The following is a 26,513-nucleotide window of genomic DNA, read 5'->3' as shown; positions in this document are numbered from 1 at the left end:
TTTACCACCAAATTATATATAGGAATCACAGCTGACATGAGAATACAAGTTAGTTCTATAGCAAACTATAGTTTTTAGCACAAAGGCTATTGAAAACTGAAGGATTACTCAACTGACTCGAGGATACAAGTTAGTTCTATAGAAAACTATAGCAGCACCAATGAACCTGTAGGTTTATTTTTTTTCCAATAGTTTCTTACAGTATTCTATAGAATTCTATAGGAAATTACACTTGGAAAATATTCATCTACCAATCCTACACAAAACTATAGTACATGTTTTTAAATCTATAGTCATGTAAAAAAAATACGGATGAATTCGTTTTCCTGCAGCATTCTATAGCATTCTATAAAATCCAACAAACTTCTATAGAAACCTGTACTTTTTCTATAGGACTTTTTCATAAGGGATTATTATTGCAGATCCATTCTCAAGCAGGCCCCCCGAAAAAAAAATTGCCGACCATAGCTCTAAAATACCTACTGTAGACTGTGCCGGGTGTGACCCCCCCCCCCCCCCTAAAAACTTCACTGCCCCTCCGCAGCCAGCAAGCTGGCTACGGGCCTGTTCTCAAGATTGACGAGTATTTATCTCCAACTATATTATTTCTGGTTAGAAATTGTATAGTCTATGTATATATTAAATAAAACAGCATAGAGAAATTACGTAAATCCTCTACAACGTATACGTGTTGGGAGAAAAAATCGTTATAATTTTTTTTTACAATGGTATTACGGCATTGTTGGAATTGTAGAAATAAAATCTAGAGATTAGTTAATTTGCTTACCGAAAAATTAAATTTTTTTTACCTATTCCATTGCTATTGTGTAGCAATATTGATAATTCCACGTGTTGCAAAAATGTCGTGTATATGGTTACTCTATTATACACGACGATCATCTATGGGGCGCTAGTGTCGCTAGCTTTAGTTATCTGCTAGTTATATAGGAGATACTCGATTGAACGTTCTGGAATTAAATTCTCTCAATTCCGAAAATAGTGTCAATCGAGTGAAAAGGAAAATTTCAGAGTACAACGCATGTGCCGACTGCATAAAAAATATCTCAACCAATCATGGCAGCTGTAACATATTTGTTAAATACGTCACGATTCTACTCACACCACCTTAGTGTGATGCTCGATTCACAGTCCAGAACGTCCCGAATTGACAGAACTGCAATCGAGTGACGCGGAATTCAGTCCTGTCACAGTTCTGTCAGTCACGACTACGGAGATGATATGAGTAGAATCGTGGCGTAATTAAACACAACGAAGATGTTTCGGCTGCATGGTTGGTTGAGGTATTTACTTATCCAGTCGACGCATACGTTGTAGTCCGAAATACCCCTTTTCACTCGATTGTCACTATTTTTGGGATTGAGAGAATTCAATTCCAGAACGTTCAATCAAGTACCCCCTAGGTGTCGGGACTAGCAGAACTGTGACAGGACTGAATTCCGTATGACTTGATTACAATTCTGTCAATTCGGGACGTGCCGGACTGCAAATCGAGCAATCCCAGTTATTCATAGTAGGATTTACGTCACAATCCTGCGGTCTGTAATGCCGTAAGAGATGGTCTAAAAAAGATAAATGTGAGAAATATACCGTACATATTATAACCGTGCAGGTTATAGTATAATTTAAATCTTGAATATTTAAGATAATGCATTATTAATTTTAAAAGTGAAAGCCTTCAGATTGAATTTATTTAAACTCTCGGGACAATAACTTTTCTATTCCTTTAAAACATTAATTGTATGTGTGCTATTAAAAGGTGACTAGCCAAGGGTGAAATGTTATGTAATCCTAATGACATGTTAATTTATTATAATCCCTTATTGTTTATAAAACTGTTATAGATAGAAAGTAACTGACAATATGGCCTGCCTGGTGAACATGCCAATCGTATGATTAATCTATTAATTGTTTTATTTACCATTGTTTTATTTCTTATATTGTACATTATTACATCAATTCTTATTTATGTCAACACTTGATCTAGCCAAGTGATTAGAAGTAATTCCATATAAATTTGTGATTGTACTTGATACGTCAGTCATTTAGGTCTATCCGACTTAGTAGCATAAGGTACTAGTCGGTTATCCGCGGTCCTGTAAGTGTATGTAGATAATTGTTATTATAAGTTTCCAGTATTAAAGATTTGAAGAACCATTCCAGACTCTTGTAATATCTGACGGACCTCACGGTCACAATATTTATCTTCATTTCGAAGTTATTGTATTACAACTCAAAATTATCCAGGTCAGTGTGTTTTTATAGAGCATGTTAGTGTGGGGTACTGGAATGATTTTTCTACGGCCAATTCAGCTATTTCGTTTATTTAAGTAGCCAAAAGGGAATATTTCTTTAATAAGTAATTATCATGGGCTTTACTAATAACTGTATTTCATTTTTAAGTCCAATATATAATTTTTTGTGTACACCACACTGACGAAGTTGTATAGACACATGAATTCACAATATCATGAATAAATAACATGAAATATAAATTTATTTTGCAAAGTTTTTCGTTCGTTATCAAAAATGACCGGCAGTGAAAATTTTGAAGTAGAAGCCTTGGTCTATAGCCAAGGTAAAGATTTGTCCTTCATGGCTTGACAGATACAGACAACAATTTATTCCTGTGTCTGTTCGACTAGATTCGATCAAAAGTTCTTATTAATCATTGGATATAACTGGTCTAGAGATTCTACCAATTGTTCAATTGTTAGAGCGCGCGCATCTTGGATGACTTTAATTTTGTGACTTTATTTAGCATTATACCAAAAAATTCACATAGGTAGTAAATGAAACTGAAACAGTCACTTCTCATTAAGATATAGGACTTGATAATCCTTGAATTGCGAGACCCACTTGCAGACAGATCAGTAAACAATCTACCAGGGTGGAGTAGCTTGATGAAATGTTATTAATTTTCTTTACTAGGCTACTTATTTTGGATTTGATTGAATTGAAGGAAAATGTGTACATAATGGTCATGGCTATTTCTTTTTTATACGTCCACAATTTAAAATGGTAAAATTCAATGCTTTCACCCTGTCTGTCCATCCATCTGTCTTTCATTCACATTTCTTTAATTATTGGTACAGGCTACAATAGCCATATCTATTTTAATGGGTTCGTCTGTCTGTCCGTCCGTCCATTCATCTGTAGCACTTTTTGGTACTCAATAACTCTGCTTGAACTTGGCCGAATGGTTAGCGCATGCGCGTTGGCGTGGTTTCGATTCCCCAGTTGTAAGTGACAAGGTGTAGGGTAGCATGTCCAACCTCGTTGGCAATCTATCTTTAAAATCCACAACAGGCCAATGAATAATGTAATATCAATTTGGTGTGAATGGGGTATGCTGCATTGACTGGAATACGTTTTACATTCACGAATTGTCAGCCACAGAACAAACTAACCATGTGCGAAAAAATTAGCATGTGCGATGATGTAGGAAAGGTATTTTACAAGATTACAATTATCTAAAACATGACCAAACAGAAATTTATCCCAGTTCGCTAGGTTTTGTGTATTTGTTCCTTATACTAATTATTGGATGAGTTTTCTAGCTAATGATACTATTTGACAATCTACATTGAAAAAATATTTATTTATTGTTTTAACTACATGTATTTATCTTTTTTAATTAACACAGTATTTCTTGTTATTTCTAATACAGTGGACGCAGGAAAATGTGTGGTCTGTTTTGACAATCACTGGGTTAGTATGTTGGGGTGTTCATTTATTTGAACACCTACTTTTCCTCAAATGATCAGTGGTTTCGAATCCCCGGTTGTACGTGACAAGGAGTAGGGTCGCCTGTCCAACCTCGTGGGTTTTCTCCGGGTCCTCCGGTTTCCTCCCACTGCTAAAGAGCCCTACGCAGAAGCGAATTATTGAAATAAAATTAAACCATGTTAGTCCCGAAATTACCTAGTTTGTGTCGAGTGGACGTTAAACCCCATTTCTCTCTCTCTCTCTCTCTCTCTCTCTCAAATGATCACCTGATAATAAGTGAAAGCTTCTATTTTAAATGAGGTTAAAGATAAAAATTCAGTAAAAACAAAAATTTGATAAAATGTCTGATGTGTATTTAGAAATATGTACATTCTATTAACATGTGACGCCTCAAGATTTACCTGTGTCGAGAAAATTTGTTTTACAAGCAGCTTCATCATTTTGATATTAAAAACTTTTGATCCCTATATTCATGAATCAGAAAAAGTCAACTTGTATAAATCAAAATATTTTCTACTGAATACAAATTCATAGACAGTTCCATCATCTTGTCTTATTTATAATTCAGTATAACACAGCTGATGTCTAGAGTTTTATCTAGGAATGGGTAAATATCCATGAAAAGATTAAAAAACAGTTTGTAACTGGGTAGTCTTTTTTATGATATTAAATGTAAAAGTTACATTGTTCAAGTAACAGTGTGACAATGTAAAATGTTGTGTCCATATACTTAAATTGATTGTACTTTTATTGTTTATTACTTGCATTGTCCATGTGTGATGTGTCTTGTCTACAGATTTTTCTTCTCCTGCATTTACTATTATTGGGAAGTGCATACAATCTTTATATTTTGTTTTTAATCCAAAAAAAAATTCTACAAATTATTTAATCAAATTGATTTTTCTGTAAATTTAGTTACAATTACATTTTTTCCCCTGATAGTCCAACGATTTGGAGTTTATTTTATATATATGAACCAAATCTTATGCAACATAGCTGAGACTCGATCGTTACATCAATATTTGAACATGGCCAAGTTTTATAATTTGATTGGTCAGTTAGATTGCATGATCTAAACACCTGCTTCAAAGAAAATATGTCAGACGTCAAAAATAAAATGAAATGTGTTTGACCATCTAATTTCAATTGGATCGTTTTGTGATTGAGTATAATGGGACAGTATAGCCTACTTCACTGATCTAATAAATACTCACACTTAATTAGATAGGGAATCAAATTTTCACTCGGGTGTTCTTGCTTCCCTATTGCATTTGGTGGATAGGCTATCGTAAATGATGTCCACACAAAATTGTTAATGTTTAGATAACTAGATAACTTTTGTGTATCTATATATTTAGGCTTTCACCTTCGGTGAAAGACTATTGTTATTACTAAGATTAATATTATTATTTTTTTTTTTTTCCGTTTTGCCTATTTCTCAGCAACTATAAGAGATAGAGGTCTGAAGTTTGATTTTCTCTCGGGAAAGTGGGTGGTAGTTAGTGCTTAAATGTAAAACGAAATTTGTGCGCATAGCGGAAATGCGTCAAATCTTTAACGTGCACTATTCTCTTAATTCTCAATGGATTCTTCATATATTTACATTTTTGGATAGCTGGAGACATTTCTGAGCAGATAGCAATTCAAAACTGTGGAATTTAGAAACTTTGTCGCTCTAATTTTTTGGGTGAAAATGGAAAATTTTCAAAATTTTCTAAAAATTTTTATTTTTGAGAATTTTTAAATTTCAGTTATATTATTGGATAGCTGACATCAATCCGATTTCAACAATATAAGTTTTGTTCTGAAATGTTGACTTTGATTTTTCACTTTTTTTTCGCATTTTGGTCAAATTGTAGAGTTCTTATTTTTTTAAAACGGCTCCAACGATTTTTCTGAAACTTTAGGAATATGAAGTCGAAGGACCGTACCTGTCCATGAACTATAAATAAAAATCCCCTAATCACCGGAAGTAGTCAAGAAAGTTATCCAAACTTTGACAAAATTGTGAAAAATGGGTGCCTGTGCGGAAAATGCGATGTATAAATTGTGTTCTTGTCGATTAGTTAAAGTTTTATATCGTTTAATAGCCAATTGAATTGTCTATCGGATGGTACTAAAGCGACATGTTTCTATCAAAAATTTAAAAAGTTATGTGACTTTGAAAAGTAATGTTTTTTACGATTTTGAGCATGTTTGGACGCATGTTTCTTGGAAAGTCCCCCAACGATTTTTTAAAAACTTTCTCAATCGAGAGACCAATGGGTACTCTGTTGTGTGAAACCACTGTATTATTTTTTTAAATGTCAGGGGTAGCCGAAAAAAGAGATCTAAAATCGAAAACGTCGTATTTTTACGATTTGGAGCATTTTTAGAGGCCTATTTCTCGAAAAGTCAACATAATTCTTTTTTGGAACTTCTTCTACAGAGAGGCCCATCAGTAGTGTTATATATAAAACCATTGTACAACAGTCCCAAGTTTCAGGAGTAGCAGAACAAAGGGATCGAAAATTGAACACGGCACCTTTCATTGTTAAGCGAAACATAAGGGGGGATACAATCTGTACGTTTTGTCAACGTATAGATATTTGAACTGAAATTATTTCAACTATGAGTGTTTTCTTCTATCCAAAAGATGGGTTTAGTGACCCTGTAACAGAAATAGTTGATTGCCGTGTGTAATAATTAGTCTTTGAATTAATATTGTTGCTTCTTTGTCAAAATTATCTTATACCGGTAATCATCTGGACAGAAATCGACGGCTCGCGCTGTTTATAAGAAAGTAGTATCGTACGGTAGTATCGAATATTGCACCTATGATGAAAGGCATGACGTTGTTTGAGCATGGACTCTATCTGTAATTAATATTAAATTTTTATTAGTGACATCAAATCTTTAACGTGCACGAAACCAGGAAATTAGCGATATTTCATTGAATATTCAATCAATTTTTGAACCAGTTACATTTTTGAGTAGCTGACATGAACGCAATTCCGAAGTCCCGTGTACACATTGGTGTGACCGTAAAAGATCCCTTGGCGGTTGGAATTCTATATAAAAGAAGACTAGCGCCGCTGTACGAGCATGTTTAGAGATCATTTCGGGACTAACATATGGTTTACTTTTTTTTATTTCAATAATTCGTTGCACGTAGGGGTCTTTAGCAGTTGGAGGAAACCAGAGATAACCCACGAGGTTGGACAGGCGACATACTCCTTGTCACATTCAACCGGGGAATCAAAACCTAGCCAGTTGACTCAATGACAGACCATATGATACAGCACAGTCCCAAAGGCTATAGCCTACCGTGCAAATTCCAGCCAGCATAATGTATCTATATAAGAAACATTTATTCCTACTGGCGATTTACAATCAGTCCCAAAGGCTAACCTACTGTGCAAATTCCATTCGTTCGTTTCTGGGGTTTTACGTCCACTTCCACCTAAGGTGAAGCAAATTCCAGCCAGCATAATGTATCTATATAAGAGACATTTATTCCTACTGGCGATTTTCAAATTTTGCATGAACAAATTCAAATCATAAGAACATAAACACGACTAATACATAGTATCATGTTGATTATAAAAGTACAATGTATATATTGGTTACACTATATATGTCACAAAACAACAATCATTAGATAATAATAATTATTTACTAATTATATAAATCATTTTAAGAGGTAGGAGTTATCCGTTGTTTAATTTAACAGTTATATAATTACCCTGGTTAGAAAGGTACGAACAATTAAGGTATTTAAACAAATGATTACGAAAGAACATAACACTATAGACTTCTATGATAAGACATATAATACATGTTTAATATATATATAAATGACAATGTCCTACGCTAACAAATAATGAAATATGATAGTATCAGTAAATATAAAAAACAAGGTAGTCGCGAACATCCTGGCTCTTGACTGCTTCAGTTGTTTGATCCTGGACTCTGTCTGTAATTAATAGTAAACTTTTACATGTTAGTGACGTCAAATCTTTAACGTGCACGAAACCAGAAAATTGGTGATATTTAATTTTTGAACCAGTTACATATTTCAGTAGCTGACATGAACGCAATTCCGAAGTCCCGCATACACATTGGTGTGACTGTAAAAGATCCCTTGGCAGTTGGAATTGTATATAAGAGTAGGCTAGCGCCGCTGTACATTCAAAACATTCCTCATGGTCCATTCCGATCAGAATGGTGTTAAACTCCATTTCATTTTACTTTGATATTAATATCTATTGCGACATTGCTTTTCGTCCATTTCGCGAAACTGTTCTTTTTCCATTTCGCGTTGATCAACTTTATTTTTCGATTCCCTTCTATCGTAAAGAACATGTCAATATCTGAGTTATGCAAATGTGTGTTTTTATTTGGGGGGTAGGGGAGTGTGTGTTTGTTTAGGGAGTGAGAGGTGGGGATAGTCTTTTGTCATGGATCTGGCGATCGTGTGACGCCCTGGCACGGTAAAAGCCTTCAGTCTTGCCAGCAAGTCTAGTTATTATTGCTCCCAGAATTCAGTGGTTAAAAAAATGTAAAGTAAGAAGTTTGATTAATTTCCAATGAATTAATGTGTCAATTTGTAGGGTTATTTTGAGTTGATCGATCAAACTCGCATGTGTCACTAAGGACTGTAATAGGATTTATGGATTAAAGTAGGATCAAGTCACTAGAAGTATGCATTTGATTGACTCACCAGAGATTATAGTTTTGACAGATATAGAAACCACCACCTTTAGATAATATGAAGGAATTTATGTGACCTTTTATTAGTTGGAATTTTAAAAATATTAATCCTAAAGGACAATGGCAGATTTAATGAACTTTCAAATGCTTAAAGCGAGAATTTCATATTTTCTAAAAAAGTCAAAACATAATTATTTCTATGTCTTTTGCTCAATAGGTTTTTAACTCACTATTATACGATCATAGGCATTATTTCCCACACTTAAAAATCATTGACACATGAAATAATAACACAATTACTTCCCTTGTTTTCCTATTCCGCCCATGGAATAGCTATCTTCAAACGTTTGAATTTAAAGTTGAAAATTATATTTTTGCCTATTTCTCAACTGGCAATAGTGAATTATAGGATTATTCTTTAACAATTAAGGTAGGACTGTTTATAGATACCATCTATTTTAAAGCTTTATTTTAATAAATTTTAAAAATATAACTTAAAAATATGAAATTGTAACTTTAAACAGGCATAATGCAAGAGCTAAATGGGGTGTTCTCACTTTCCCAGCAGCTATTGTTTTCCAGGTAGAATCATTGGACCAGTACTAATTAGGGTAACAATGGTGTTAAAACTATAGTCTTTTTCATATCAATATTAACCATTTTATATAAAAGTTATTTTATTAACAAATTTAGCATGTACATATATATTTTTCGTATCAATATTAACTACTTTACATACAGGTTATTTTAATTAACAAATTTAGTATTGTACATGTATATTTAAAATCCGACCAAGTGTGATATCGAATTTCCGTATTCATATAAAGTCGTCAAACCATTTAATAATCTTTGTTTTTCATCATGTATTCTTCTGTTTAATTCTATGTACGTGTATTTTCTTTTCTTTCGACGTGAAACGCCTACATTTCCATATTGTGATTTATAGTTCATACATGTCATAGGTTAAATTGAACTGGTGATGCAATAATTAAAACAGAGTATAACTCACTAATCTATAACTAATCCCTAATCCGCTTAATTAGTAGGGTTAATCTGCTGGGAAAGTGAGAACAAACCAGCTAAATCTGCCTATTGTAGGTCTTTCTTTATGCCTTAAATGTTATATAAATTATTAATTAGACATTAATTAACTAATCAACTCTTGATGCCATCATATAGTCTAGATTTTCAATAGATTTAAATCAGATCTTTGGTTCAATGGCGGTTAATAATTAACCGTAAAAATGGATAATCAAGAATTTGTTTACTATCATAACAACGGTGGCAATGACAATCGAGGCTACAGTGTTAGTGTTATTAAAATGAGGATTTGTTAACCCAGAGTGAAGTTATTTGACTTAAATTTTCAGCATATTCCCTTTATATTATCAATTTTCAATTTTTTAACTATTATAACGAGAACTGCCAGCTCTTTATGTAGTCTTCCATTATGCTGCTTTAACTATGGATTTCTGGTTGATTCAGTGTAAAAAATAGTACATGCATATACCTCCATTAGGCCAACATACTTTTAAATCAAATAGCGAGTTGATGAAGCATCATTTTTAGTTGTATAAAATTGTGTCTCTGTTTTTATATGGAACATATTCTGAGAACTGATTTGTCATTATGCATCACTTTCTTTCAGCCCAAAGAGTTTATGTGGTCACTTCTGTCTGTCTTAAAGATATATATATAGGTTTTCAAGGAGGTTACAAATACCTTCGGCTTCGTCTAAGTAACTGCCCTGACATTTTTGATAAGTAGTGGTTATTTTAAAAATGATTTTGTTCAAAATTAATTACATTTACTTTCTTGGTGAAAGTGATGATGCCTCTTTAAGGGCTATTGCGCACTAGAGATGATTTTTCCTTTTGAATATGGAACACGAATAATTATTAAACCACCAAAATGGCATCTCTATTTGATAAATATACAATCTACCATTAAATAATATAAGCACAATTAATTATTATGTAAATTTTACTGAGCGATAAAATTTACATGGTTTGGTTTGAATTAACCCGATAAATTACTAGAAACATGGTGCTATAGAATATTGACTTTTCGTAGACAAATAAGTGTTTGCTCAACCGATACATACAGTCGATTGTGATTATTGGATTTAACACTATTCTTCTTATATTCTAGTTTAACTATGAAAAACAAAACATTATCTTTCAGCTGTAAATTCATTTAGAGCCAACAGTTGGAACTCATTAAATATTCATAAAGTTTTAAGTGAACAGCAACACAGACAATACATTACAAATTCTTAAAATCACAAAGCATGTGATTCCATTGATATGCATTAATATTTTATAAGATAAGCATCCAAATTTTTGTTACTTCAAACTTTTGATAATAGACAATCTTGATTGGGTTTGCCAGTTGAGATTTGATGTCTGACAATTATTCTGTGACTCTGCACAATGTCTTGGGAAGGTCTTTTTTTACCAATGTCCAAGCAAACAAGCGTTGGGTGTTTCTTATTTCTTTTTCTTAAAAAAGATATTATAGGCAAACTATAGATTCTTAAAAAGGCATTATCTCCAATCTCACTAAGAAATGTTTTTTATATAATATTAAAATGATGTTAAACTCAACTAATTATTAAAATAACCCAACCAAGTATATTTTCAGAAGCATTTATTCAACTCCCAGAAAACATTGAATTAAACAAAAATGTATAACTCGTAAATTGAAAGTTAAAACATCTTACATCCAAACAATGTATTTTTGACTCAAATTTGAGATACAATCTAATTTGAACATACCTGATTTAACTGTATTTTCAAATTACATAAATCAAAAATCATTTTTCCTGCTAACCGGTGAAGACCCCAAGAGCCTAATACTGGTAAAGGAGACATTATTGCTTTGGAGACCTTTTTCATGTGTGAAGATTTTTTTTTTAAATGAATGCAAGCGCAAAATGTGATATTATTTAAAAATTTAGTATATATATTTTTTTGTGTGAATGATAGCTGATTTTAAAATAGTTTTTAAATAGAAGGAAAGTGTAATAAGACAATGCGCAATATCTGATATTATTAAAAGTTTAGTGTATTTTTTGGTGAGAATGATAATGTCTCTTTAAAACTACATCATTAGCTGATTGATATTTTTTTACATAGAAGGAAAGTGTGATGAGACAACAGAGCAAAATGTGATATTATTTAAAATTTATTGTATGATTATGTCTCTTTAAAACTGCATCGTTAGCTGATTATACTGTTTTTAGAGGGAAAGTGTAATAAGACAACAGCCTAATAGAATGATAATATAGAAATCAATATACAAGTCAATAACTACACATTAGTTTATGCTTCACTGGTCTAATGAACTCAATATTTTACAAGACCTGCGATGCAGCTATAACAGGTTTCAGACCATTTCACCATTTCCCTTTACATTGGCGGCGCTTACAGTACCAATGAAACCTATCAATATATATCCAGAAATATACATCATAAGATAAAATACTGAGAAATTTTTCTGAAATTAATGCCGTTATGGGCATAAAAAAAAGGACGTAATGAGATCGATTCAAGTAAAATTTTGCAGAAATGGCTGAAATTAGAAAGGGGGGTTGGATGGCCGAATGGTTAGCAAGTGCGCTCTGTATCATAAGGCTTGTCATTGAGTCAACTGGCGTGGTTTCGATTCCCCAGTTGTACGTGGGTTTTCTCCGGGTCCTCCCCCCACTGCTAAAGACCCCTACGCACAAACGAATTATTGAAATAAAATTAAACCATATGTTAGTCCTAAAATATCCTAGTTTGTGTCAAGTGGACGTTAAACCCCATTTCTCTCTCTCTCTCTCTCTGAAATTAGAAACTAATACTTGATTTAATTTTGGTTTGTTTGTATAGAATAATGCTTAATGTTGTTTATGAGGAAGTTACAATTACAGTAGAACTTGTATTAAGCAAGCACCCAAGGGAAATTTAAAAATGCTTGCTTAATGGAGGTGCTCTTTGACTAGAGGTATCCAATATTGCCCCAACCCCTACCACAAAAAATAAAGATATAGATTGCATATATTTTTTTATTCATGTAGTATAACAATAACAATACATGTACTTTTTATGTAGTTGTGAATTCAAAGTAGTCACATATACATGTTTGTTTAGTAATACTGAATCTCTGGCCCCCCCAATATTTCTTTTACTTTCATCATACTGAATCATAGCGTTTCAAAATGCTGTGAATTTGAGTACTTCCCACCCCAACTATTTTAGCGATTACGCGACCACCTAATAAAATCTCGGTGCTTTTTGTGCTGACACAAATTAATTACGCTTGGGTGCATTGGGAGCGAACATCAATACTTGCATCGATAAACTTCGCTGAATCTTGCGCCGAATGAAAATTCTTTACTCAAATCTCGAGCATAACTTCTGTAAACTTGTCATTTTGTACCAACCTTTGATACTACTGTCTACCTTTGTGATGCATTGGATAATATTTATCCATTTTTGTGAAGAAAATTGATGAATTAATTTTATTTTATCAAAAAAACACATGAACAAAAAACATCGCTGATTTTATCACCGATTTACAGGGGGTGTAACTCTGTATGTAATATTATAGGGGGCGCTAAAACGTCTGTTTAACAACAAAGTATCAAATAATGTTTCGTTACGCGTGAAAACAATGATCAGGTTATTCGTTTAATAAATAATCCCGGGTAGATTGTTATTTTTACATTTCTTTTTACCTGATCAGTGGGGGTCCAGTTAATTAACTACTACTCACGGGATTAGCGGGGGTGTTACAAAGAAAGAACGACAAAATGGTATCATTCAACAATGGCCGTTGAATTTTGAATGGGCGATGTTTTGTTGAATTTATTAGTAAAATAGTGACCACTGGCCGCGTTAGAGGAGTGACCGTTGAAACAGTTGAATTTTTACGGGGGGAATTAATCGTGATGCCTGTTGCACGCGTTGAACAGGTGCGTGTTTAGTAGGGGTTAAATTACTTAAAAATCGCTCGGGGGGGGGGTGATTTTTGGGTGCTCGTTGAAGCAAGTGTTCGCTGATTAGGAGTGCACGCCCGAGCAAGTTCTACTGTAAATATTTTGAAGAATTAAAGATACCTTACTGTGTACAAACTGGGATATTTGATGATATTGTGACCACGTTATTTCTGGTCTTATAAAATTAAGACTAAGTCCAAGTAACTTCTATGTGATTTATTAAACATAGATAAATCAACAAATATTTACAAGAAAGAGAGAGATCCGATCCGTTCTAAACCATAGCTCACTCTCTATTTGAAATACAATTCCACAAAATGTATAATAGGCAATTATGACACATTGACAATTAAACTATAAAATATTGCTTCTAAGTTGAAATCTAAAACAATAGTTCGTTTTATAGAGAGTTTGGTTAATGACCAATACTTAATCCCTCCATTGTTTAGACTTTAATGCTTCGTCTAAATTATATCTGACCTAATAGCCAGTGGCTGGTTTAATAAGGTTCTATAACCCAGGCGCCAGTTGATATTTGGTTGTAAAGAGTTAATTGACTATGTGTTTTTATAAGAACAATATATCACTCATGCCAGTGTCTGTTTAATTCAACACGTATCTTACTTAAGAAATAATTAGGAACACGTATCTTACTTGAGAAATAATTATGTAAATAAAATATATTTAAAATATATTAATGTTGTCGAAGATATGTTTACCAAAATGAGAAAAGTAACATTGGTGTTTAATATATAGAAATCATATGACTTATGTCGGTCATAATATATTTGGACTAAAAACATATTCAAACTAATTAATCAATCAAAATTTTGCTTCAAATCCTTTTCAAACATTGTTTTCGTGAGAAAATCCACTAACTTATACAAATTTATTAAAAGAAGTCCTGTTTGTGTCACATGACTTGGCTAATGCAATGGGTGTGAAGCTGGAGAAGAATACATTGCATATACAAGACGTAGTTGTCTTTAATCACTGCTGTCTTCATTAGCCCAGATTAGGAGCAGAACAGTAGGACGTTAAACCCCATTTCATTTCATTTCTTTAATCACTGTCTATTTATTATAAATATCGAAACACAATTAAATTCCCAGATTATCCACTGCCCGCGTCTTTTTCTGTGGTTTTTATATGTCCACATTGAAATGTGGTCGTATGTTGTTGTTGTCACTGTCCATCCATCGGTCTGGCACCCACAATTGCTTTGAACACTCTAGAGCTAAAAATAATATCCGATTGACTTTAGATTTATACACAAGGTTAAAGGCCATTTGACGAAGCCTCCTATTGATTTTCAATGATTTCCGATAATTACTGACCTTTGAGGACTTTGAAATATCTTGTGGACGCGCTAGAGGCTAAAGTTAATACCCCAAACAAATTCTATTATTACTTAATAAGTTGTTACTCTCTATCAGATTTTAGTGTATTATAAATGTTTCATTACCGACAATAGAAAAAATATGCGACACCTCTTGTTGACTGCCCGGATGACTTAGCTGCTGTGGGCATTTGTTTCATTGCCTGGCAACCTATTTTTATCTCAGAAACTGTTCTACGTTTAAGTCTCTCACTTTTTTCTAGTCCACTTACCATCAAGTTTATCAACATATACATCAACACTAATCGTCAGGTTGCCGGTTAGGGAAACCTTTACATTTTTGTCCTGTATGCGCTTTATGGGTGTTTTTTAGGGAATCCAATATTTTTCTAGTAAGATTGAATTTTTCTACACCAAAATTGCCATACTTTTATTGGATAACCACCCGATAAATACTTTTGTTGGAAAGTATCTTTGAAAAGTAATATACCATTAAAAATGATTATTTGTTTAACCTACAAATCAAAATTCAACCCCCAGCTTTCTGTGCGCATTGACAAGATTTGAAAACGATCCAATAAGTAGGCTCTGAGAAATAAGCAAAATGAAATAAAAAGATGACAAATATGGATCAAAAGCAGTAGTGTTTCACCACCATAGCTATGTACTGTTGTGAAACCCTAATAATCTGGGGAAAAAAACCACTTGGTAACTAGTTAGTGGAAGTATTCATTTATTTTTCAATATATTGATATGATTACCTTTTATGAACTTATCATGTATAATTAATTTTATTGATAAAATGCAGTATCCCAGCGGGCACAGAACGTTGTGACAACGTTTTTCAGAGGTTGTATCACAACGTCTGAAATAAGTCAGCTGTAGGTTGTTTTGCAACAAACTCTTACGTTGTGACAACGTTGTACGGACGTCAAAGCAACATTGTCACAACGTTGTGTGATGGTTGACGAAAAGTTGTGTGGTGGTTGACGAAAAGTTGTGACAACGTTGTACGGACGTCAAAGCAACATTGTCACAACGTTGTGTGGTGGTTGACGAAAAGTTGTGACAACGTTGTACGGACGTCAAAGCAACATTGTCACATCGTTGTGTGGTGGTTGACGAAAAGTTGTGACAACGTTGTACGGACGTTCAAGCAGCATTGTCACAACATTGTGTGGTGGTTGACGAAAAGTTGTCACGACGTCAGAATTTGTTGTTTTGCAACGTTGTGTGGTGGTTGGCGAAAAGTTGTCACGACGTCAGAATTTGTTGTTTTGAGGTTGTATAAAACCCAGTATAAGCCCCATCCGAACTCCCTACAGTTCTGCCCCTACTGGACTAACGAAGACGGGAATAGGCGGCCGGGCAGAATGGAAGTTAAATTAGGTGTGTGTGCGGGGAAGGGGGGGGGGGCTTAAATGCCCGACAGATTTGGGCCACGGTTTTGACATAGTGAAACGATACGTGAAGTTTCAACACTCTCACTCAATTAGAATCAAAGTTATTGTGTCCCATCACAACCAATCTAATTGCTTCTTTCTGAATAAAATCAGTATCAATTAATAGGACAGTACGTAGTTTCAAAACATTCAATTCAAACGATTATATTACAGACAATATTAATGCTAGAGTCATATAACTTTGCAGTAATGGGTAAAGGTAATAGAATCTGATCATTAAATTTTAAGTAATGGTCATGTAATGAGTAATGGAAGATTTCAAAAGTAATGAGTAATGGAAATGTAATTAATTACATTCCGAAAATCATGTAATGGTCAATTACATTTCAATTACATTTAATGGCGCATTCTTTGAATGGCATTTAGTAATTAGAACATAATCAAATAACGCACTTTTATGGAATAACAATTACTATGGTTTATTTCACTGCAACGTTTCAACAAGATTTCACAAGTCGTTTTCAAGCATATATACACAAATAAATAAAATGAGAAAGATATAAATATATATATAAACATCAGTGCGAACTATCCAATGGTATGCATGTCTTTAAATCTGATTGATTAAATGCTAAATTAGCACTAATCTTTAAATAGTAATAAAATGTAATTATTTACTTTCAATGTAATGGGTAATGAATGATATTGCTAAAAATGAGAAAGTAATTTTAATGCAATTGGTACTGTAATAATAATAATAATTTATTATTTATAATGCGCCTATTACCAATATAAAACACTCAATACTCAATGGCGCAGTTAACATTTTGTGGACATCACACATAGAAAATAAAATAAAATTAAATGGATGATAAAAGAACTTAAAATGGCTTATAAAGATTATAATAAAATATGACATGTAATAAACAAATTTAAACTGTACATGTACTTAATTGGTCCCTCTTCTGTCCGGCTCATATTTTAGATGAGCCGAAACTGCTGTTATTATCTCGGCTTCATTGCAGCTCGGCTGACTGATCATTACACTATCTGAAGAATACAAAAAACTGTATATTTACTCTGTCAAATTTTGTAAATTATATAATTCAGTCCGATCAAAAAGGTGGTCCTTAAGCTGTAACAGATAATTCTGCATCCCATGAATTATGGACCAAAGGTGGCTTATTGGGTAAAACGCTGGCTCGCTTGTCTGAAGGTCGCATTTTCGATCCCTACATTTGCCGAGAAAGTTCAGTAGGCCTGACAAGGACAACTGTTAGTCGTTTGGATGGTATGAAAAACCGAGGCCTCGTGTACACATTGACGTGCAAGTAAAAGATCTCTTGGCAGTTGGAATTCGATATAAGAGTAGGCCATAGTGCCGCTGCCCGGGCAAATTTTTCCTTCATTGCACGCGGTATAGCGCATGCCCATCTTCATTAGCCTAGTCTGAGCAGAACAGTAGGACGTTAAACCCCATATGAATTATATTATATATGACCCAATAACACATTCTATATGAGACATCGCTTGTGTTATTACTTTCATATTCTCCATAAATTTGTACGTGTAAGAAAGGCATGGGTGTTAAATTACAAAAAAGATAGGTTGCCAGGCAACGAAACATACGCCCACAGCAGCTAAATCGTCCGGGCGGTCAACAAGAGTTGTCGCATATTTTTACTTTTTTCGGTAATGAAACATTTACAATACACTAAAATCTGATTAAGAGCAACAACTCAGAAAACCATTAGAATTTGTTTGGTTTTTATAAAGTTCTGCCCCATGCTAACGTTTTGTATACAAAACTTTTAATACTGTATCATGGATTTAGCTGTCCAAGTCATAAAGATAGGTTGCCAGGCAACGAAACATACGCCCACAGTAGCTAAATCGTCCAGGCAGTCAACAACAGTTGTCACATATTTTTACTTTTTTCGGTAATGAAACATTTATAATACACTAAAATCTGATTAAGAGCAACAACTCAGAAAACCATTAGAATTTGTTAGGTTTTTATAAAGTTCTGCCCCATGCTAACGTTTTGTATACAAAACTTTTAATACTGTATCATGGATTTAGCTGTTTCAAGTCATAAAAATTCATTGAAAATCAATATACTTGTTCGCCTCAAGATCTTAAACTCTGTGTATCAATCTGGAGTCAATCGGATATTAACTTTGGCCTCTAGAGCGTCCCCAAGATTTTTCAAAGTGATCAAGGGCCATAACTTTGGCAGTAATTATCAGAAATCTTTGAAAATCAATAGGATTCTTCGCCTCGTGACCTCAAACACTGTGTATAAATTTAAAGTCAATGAGATTAACTTTAGCCTTTAGAGCATCCACAAGGTTTTTTGAAGTGATCAAGGGCCATAACTCTGGAAGTAATTATCACTGAAAATGAATAGACTTCTTCGTCTCATGACCTTAAACACTGTGTATAAATTTAAAGTCAATCGGATATTAACTTTAGACTCTAGAGCGTCCACAAGATTTTTCAAAGTGATCAAGGGCCATAACTCTGGCAGTAATTATCGTAAATTGCTGAAAATCAATAGGCTTTTTCGTCTCATGACCTTAAACACTGCGTATAAATTTAAAGTCAATCGGATATTAACTTTGGCCTCTAGAGCGTCCACAAGATTTTTTGAAGTTATCAAGGGCCATAACTCTGGCAGTAATTATCGGAAATTGCTGAAAATGAATAGGCTTCTTCGTCTCATGACCTTAAACATTGTGTATAAATTTAAAGTCAATCGGATATTAACTTTGGCCTCTAGAGCGTCCACAAGATTTTTTGAAGTGATCAAGAGCCATAACTCTGGCAGTAATTATCGGAAATCACTGAAAATCAATAGGCTTCTTCGTCTCATGACCTTAAACACTGTGTATAAATTTAAAATCGATCGGATATTAATTTTGGCCTCTAGAGCGTCCACAAGATTTTTTGAAGTGATCAAGGGCCAGAACTCTGGCAGTAATTATCGGATATCGCTGAAAATCAATAGGCTTCTTCGTCTCATGACCTTAAACACAATGTGTAAATTTAAAGTCGATCGGTTATTAGCTTTGGCCTCTAGAGCGTCCACAAGATTTTTCAAAATGATCAAGGGCCATAACTCTGGCAGTAATTATCGTAAATTGCTGGAAATCAATAGGATTCTTCGTCTCATGACCTTAAGCACTGTGTATAAATTTAAAGTCAATAGGATATAATAACTTTGGCCTCTAGAGAGTCCACAAGATTTTTTTGAAGTGATCAAAAGCCATAACTCTGGCAGTAATAATCAGAAATCGCTGAAAATCAATAGGCTTCTTCGTCTCATGACCTTAAACACTGTGTATAAATTTAAAGTCAATCGAATATTAACTTTGGCCTCTAGAGCGTCCACAAGATTTTTTGAAGTGATCAAGGGCAATAACTCTGGCAGTAATTATCGGAAATCGCTGAAAATCAATAGGCTTCTTCGTCTCATGACCTTAAACACTGTGTATAAAATTTAAAGTCAATCGGATATTAAGTTTGGCCTCTAGAGCGTCCACAAGATTTTTTGAAGTGATCAAGGACCATAACTCTGGCAGTAATTATCGGAAATCGCTGAAAATCAATAGGCTTCTTCGTCTCATGACCTTAAACACTGTGTATAAATTTAAAGTCAATCGGATATTAACTTTGGCCTCTAGAGCGTCCCCAAGATTTTTTGAAGTGATCAAGCAATTGTGGACGCCGGACCGACGGACGAACGGACGGGGGCGAGGACAATATACGACCACATTTCAATGTCGGCGTATAAAAAGATCAACACTCATCGATGAAGTAATAAAAACTCGTGTATGCCCATACCATGTTTGATTATCAGATATTTAAGGATATGTTCGTAAATTGAGTATGATAAAAACAAACCTCGGACAACTTTGTAAATTTCTAAGTCCATTATGGACCGCCTCCCTTTATTTCCCTTTAAATTAAATTGGGCCATTAGGGAATTAGACATCAACCTGTTAAAATAAAAAGACATACTGTTTATGCGTTTGACAATACCACGAATTTTGACTTTCCATTCCTTGACACCTAGATATGGACATAAATGGGTTGCAACGCATATAATAATGTAATATGTTTGTATATTAACTGATTTACATTTAATCGTTTCTGTTTTTACTGTAATGTCTAATCAGTTATGTTCGGCGAAATACGCGAAGAGAGAGAGAGAAATGGGGTTTAACGTCCACTTGACACAAACTTGGTCATTTCGGGACTAACACATGGTTCAATTTTATTTCAATAATTCGCTAGCGCGTAGGGGTCTTTTTAGCAGTGGGAGGAAACCGGAGGACCCGGAGAAAACCCACCAGGTTAGACAGGCGACCAAACTCCTTGTCACGTACAACCGGGGAATCGAAACCCCGCCAGTTGACTCAATGACAGACCGTATGATACAGCGTGCGCGTGCTAACCATTCGGCCATCCAACCCCCCATACGCGAAGAGTCCAAATTGAATGCCAGTCTTTGGCGTCTGGTTATTCAAGTTTACACCCGCATATAGTATTCTCTTGGGTATATTTAACTTCATTCTTCGAGTCTCTCTATTACAAATGAAATTTGAAAGCATTCTTGCGCGCGATTCGTGTGGCAATTTCAAAACTTTAACTTTGTGTTAAATATTGGACATTAGAAGCCCATCTTTTCACGGTTACAACATTGATGTTGGGTTTAATTAAACAATGAGTCCCATGGTTGCAATGTCGAAGACTGTGGATGATATTGAGTTAGAGACTTGACTCCTTTAAGACGAAGACGATTGGAAAACGAATGTACGATTATTTTATCAATTTGTTTTCAAAAGAAAGAATACGACTTTAAACTGGTAACCACCAATGCTCATCAGATGGGTTACCTATAGCTATAACATGAAATAAATGAAACACATCTAGTATATTATTATATTTCAATCACTGTAATATTTACAATCAATGTCAGTTCAATTATGCAGGTGTATGCTCATGGATATTGATGTTGTACATCTAATAATAAAATTACCCTTCACTTGAATTAAATCTAAAACCCACAAGCATGTAATTAAAGAGCTGTGGTGTTAACAGTCGCACTAGCCCGGCATTATATCCACCTGTCCGTAGATCGACAAAGTACAAGATTTAATTTTCAGAGCATATATGTTTTGTTGCGTGTCAACCTATCTTTTTAATTAAGATCGTAGACTTGGTTGCCTAATAATTAAGATGTATACAGCGACTTGGTTAACCGTTCATCGGTTACTACTGGTGAAACGGTTAAAAAAATTACAAACCGATATTCGTTTTCATATCATATTTGACATTCAAAACCAGGAATGGTAGCCAAAATGTTTTCATTCACTGAAGACTATATAAATAGTTCATACAGCACAAAGTTCATATAGCATTTGTCATTTGTAATATATCACGGGAAATTAATGTCTTATTAATTCCCGCTCGAAGTTTTGTACACGTTACATTATTATTAACACTCCCTGCAAAGCTTGGGGTAGTATCAACTTATCTAAACAATTCATGAAATTGGTAACCCTATAAATTTAAAGATAATAGATAATGGGAAAGTCCATTATACAATACTATAAATATTGAAATGGCCCCTTCCAATTCCAGACATAGATTGAAATAGCTCTTTCCAAATCCAGACATAGCAAATGACCAAAAACTAAATGATTAAAATGCAATACAATTATAAAATAAAAACACTAAAGTTTCAGAACTAAAATAAATCATTTAAGAGATAATAAAACATATTTAAAATACTCAATTTACTTTGCAAGGAGGGTTCAATAATGAAATGACAATAGAAGTTCGACTACGTGGAAATGGCACCAGTAGAAAATAATCTACAATTACCGAAACAATTAATTCTTTTATATCATAATTATTTCTAAATGGACACAAAATATTAATTAATCGTAACATACCTAATTCTCAACTGTTACGCCTTCTAGCAACTTATAAAACTCGACAGTTTATCACAGCTCTATAAAAGCAGCCATGCAGGTTTGGCTGGGATTCCTTTTTGGCGGAAAGATGTTTAAATTTGATTGGGCCAACTGTCAACCTTGGGTGTGTTTTAAAATAAAATATGTATAAGATAATTAATCTTGACCTTTATTGGGTTTTTTTTATATACCGGTACATTAAATATAGATATTTTGCAATTAAGTTAAGAACGTAATTAAGTTTTAAAGGTGTAATAAACGTTTAATAAATGTTTTTTAAAAAATATTTTTTTTCAAATGGCGTGTATAGGTAATTGTTACCTATTCATTGCGGGTTCTTTATAAACGGTTCATAAACGTTTAAAAAAATCATATTTACGGTACTACGTTTTAATGGAAAATTTTGTAAGAAAACATCAATTATGAACGTTATCTAAACATATTATATTAAACATTTTTATCAATATTTATCGAAAACTTCTGAAAAACTTACACTTAAAACATTTAAAAAACGTTCAATAAATATTTTTTTTTTTACATAACCTTTTAGAAACAAGAAAAATAACAAAAACAAAAACAAAAAACGTTTTTGAAATATTTTGTGCTTGCTGGGATTCACTTAGAACTGTAATTAATTAAATAATGGCCAGGTTTCACACTTATATACAATGAGCGCCATGGAAAACGCATCACTTAGATTTTCGTATAACAAAATGATCCTGTAAACATATCTTATTTATTTTGCTTCTTATTGTGAACAATATTCAAATGGGAACACATCAATAACAACACATTTGTACACTTATGGATGTTTAATCTGTAATCAACGGTACAAAGTCAGAGGGGTCAAAACCAAAAGTACGACACAGATGTCAGTAGCGCGTGTGTCCTCCACGGGCTTTTACGCACGCTGTGCAGCGACGTCGCATGGAATTAACCAATGTTTGAAAGAAGGCCTGGGGCAAATTGTTCCATTCTTGGACAAGAGCAGCTTCTAAAGCAGCAACGGTGTGCATCTGTGGTCTCCGATACAGACGGCGTCCAATCTCATCCCAGACATGTTCTATTGGTGCCATGTCCGGAGACATGGCTGGCCAGTTCAAGACATTGATGTTGTTAGCAGCCAGGAAGTCCATACTAAAACGGGCGGTATGCGAACGTGCATTATCCTGTTGGAAGTGCTGAAGTTGTGGGTGCGCTCGAAACATCGGAACAACAATTGGTTGCAAGACATCATCACGGTAGGCTACAGCATTAACGCGACCCCTGCAAATGTGTAGGGCGGTCCGGTGATGAAATGTGAAGCCTCCCCACATCATTACACTTCCCCCACCCCATCGATTCGTTTCGAAGACGCAGCAGTCTGCAAGACGTTCCTCAAGACGTCTCCACACACGTTGACGGCCATCAGCGTGATAAAGATGAAAGCGACTCCCATCACTGAAGAGCACACTTTGCCAGTCTACTCTTCTCCATGCCTGGTGTGTCCTTGAGCCCATATCAAACGCCGCTGACGGTGATGATCCCTAAGGATAGCTCCAACATAAGGTCGTCGTCGAGTCCTACTTCTCTTAGACGACGTCTTACGGTGTTGGCACTTACTGGTCCTTTTCTTTCGACGACTGCCGCACATGCTTGAGTCGCTGGGCAGAATCTGTCACGCAGATGAGTGACCCGGATGTAGCGGTCTTGAGCCTGGGTTGTAACGCGTTGTGGACCAGGACGTTGACGGTCACGCGTTGATCCAGTAACTCGAATACGTTCCACCAACCTTACAGTAGTGGACTGATGACAATTGAGGTGTCTGGCAATAATAGCACGCGTAGACATGCCAGCCCTGGACATTCCCATGGCTTCATTCCGTTGATTTTCAGTAAGTCTCGGCATCTCTAGCTCGATTCCTTCACACGTCCAACAACAAATTACGACAAATTCACGTTTCACAGTTCATGTACAGCACATTAAGTTGAAAACATGCTTTTAAAGGGCTCACACACAATGCTGCAGGTGAATATTGGGTTTTTCATGTGCATCTCATGCAATTTTTTTTTGTGCACACGGGCCGAATTTTTTTGCGTTTGGGAGCATTGTGTGAAACAATAGTTCATAGTATTGCATAATATTATACATACAAAACCAACTAGTAATAAAATATTTGGGAAAAAAAGTGATGCGTTTTCCATGGCGCTCAGTAATATAACGGTATCTACTTAAAATGATCATTTGAATACTTAAAAGAGATTGAATTGATTTCATTATTCTTTTATTATTATTTCTTTTTTTTTTATACCGGAATAGTATTATTAAATTTACATTAGCACTATTAGATGTCGATCTACGGCTGTTTTTATTAATAATTTGTTTAGTGAAGCCGAATGATAAAAATTGCGTTAAGTCTACGTCGATCGAGATTTTGCCGTGGGTAACAAAACTCCGTCAAATCAAATAGCCCAGTGACGTGTAGAATAGATCAAATGGCTTGCTATGTGTCACAAATTATTCGTTTAACGGCAATGTATATGAGTAATATGAAAAAACTAATGATGAGAGATTTCATTTAGTTAGATCTACTTGCGCAACACATCAACGCAAATGTCTAGCCTAGACAAGTGCAGATCACGTCGGTTCTAAATTCTACGTCGCTTGGCCTAGACTCGTGTATTCTGAGCGGACTGACACAATCATGCAGCTGGTCCAGCTAGTTTTAAAAGTTAAAGCAAGAATTTCATATTTTTTAAGAAAGTCAAAACATAATTATTTCTATATCTTTTGCTCAATAGGCTGTCAACTCAATATTATAGGATCATAGGTATCATTATGGCACTTATAAAATCATTCACACCGGAAATAATAACACAATTACCACCTTTGTTGTTCTACCCCCCCCCCCCCATGGAAAAACTATCTGCAAACATTTGAATTAGAAGTTGAAAATGATATTTTGGCCAATTTCTCAACTGGCAATAGTGAATTATAGGAATAATAGGATTATTCTGTAACAAGGTAGGACTGTTTATAGATACCATCTATTTTAAAGCTTTACTTTAATACATTTTAAAAATATAACTTAAAAATATGAAATTCACTCGGCACAGCTGCAGTCTGAGTGTGTTTTGAAATGAACGTCGCCACTTACATCGCGGTAGTCAACAAAGTCCAAACCTACATTGCCAGTAATCAAATTCGAGGGGCTTTCATATTCAACTTAATAATAATAGTCTCTGTTACTACATGATGTATGTATAGGTGCGCGTGTTTTACATACATGTAAATATAGTTGGTGTTTTTGTTGTTTTATAGCCATTGATAATGCTGTTGCGTAGGTAGCCTAATGTTTTGTTTGTATTTGTATGCTGTCTCTAATAGCCTAATGGGGTGTTAAGATACAATATAATTTTATCTGATCTTATATTAGCCTTAGAAGAAGCAATTGACGATTTTTATATCCCTTCCACATACCCGGTTGAGAGTTAAAATAATAGAACTTACCTTCGGCACGAACCAAAAAACCAATATGGCGTCCCAGAAGCATCTTTCGCGGCAACATTTAGAGTCACGTTATCAGTTTCCGCGGGAAAAAAAACCGCTAGTGTTACCAGATAATTTACTGAAGAATTAACCGGAATATTTGTCAGCTTCTAGTTGTTTTACAATAAGCCTTAAATAAAATGTATTATAGTTTGTATTGTGTTATTAAATCTCGATCTACGTCGTTAACCAATACAACTGTACCCAAGATCATACGTCAATTTCTATAGATAAGCGCATTGCAATTCCTGTTTTATGCACTGAATTTGTGTAGCAAACGCTGCACACTACACAATATGCATTAATCACCATTTTCTGTGTTTTGTGTTATTATTTCAATTGAAAAACACCGGATGTAAAAACAGCGACATTTAGGTGCGGGAGAGGCATCTCGTTTAAAGTTCATAATACATTTTTATAATACTTGACGGACGCAAACGCCTTTTCTTGCTTTCCCAACCCGTGTGCTCAGCAACATGAAAGCAAGCCAGTATTGCCTATTTAGTACACCAATAACTTTAATGCATTAAAGGAAATTATGATTTCCGAAAAATTATAAAACAAATAACTGACCGATGTCGCACACCGCCGAGTGGGACCCGACGAAATGTTTCAATCCGCGATCAATGCAGTACAAATTCGCCGTGTTCAATGACAAGAAAGTGAAAATGTTTTATTATACTTAAAAATCATCGAATTTGGGGATCTTTATTTGACTGACAAGAAAGCAAAATATTTTCTTCCAAATAACATTCTGAAAGTTCCGCTTTCACTTTCTCTCCGGATTTTGAATCTGACTTTTTACCTAAATGGCTGCCGGGAACAGGGAATGTCAG

The 26,513-nt window shown here is 34.5% G+C and overlaps 1 protein-coding gene and 1 long non-coding RNA gene across 2 annotated transcripts in view; one reads left to right on the top strand and one right to left on the bottom strand.

Annotated features, from left to right (window-relative positions):
* LOC126818232 (ras-specific guanine nucleotide-releasing factor 1) overlaps positions 1–26,513 on the top strand; it is a 173,135-nt gene that overhangs the window by 30,508 nt on the left and 116,114 nt on the right. The gene's annotated exons all lie outside the window — the stretch shown is intronic.
* On the bottom strand, positions 16,950–25,934 carry LOC126818233 (uncharacterized). Its single transcript, XR_007679170.2, has 3 exons — positions 25,639–25,934; positions 20,072–20,166; positions 16,950–17,215 (listed from the first exon to the last, which is right to left on the bottom strand). It is a non-coding gene; the product is annotated as an uncharacterized LOC126818233 (long non-coding RNA).

This window comes from Patella vulgata, chromosome 4 (genome assembly GCF_932274485.2).
Source record: "Patella vulgata chromosome 4, xgPatVulg1.2, whole genome shotgun sequence".
Classification (NCBI taxonomy): Eukaryota; Metazoa; Mollusca; class Gastropoda; family Patellidae; genus Patella; species Patella vulgata.
The sequence above is the reverse complement of the archived record's forward strand: the minus strand, read 5'-3'. Positions and strand labels throughout refer to the sequence as shown.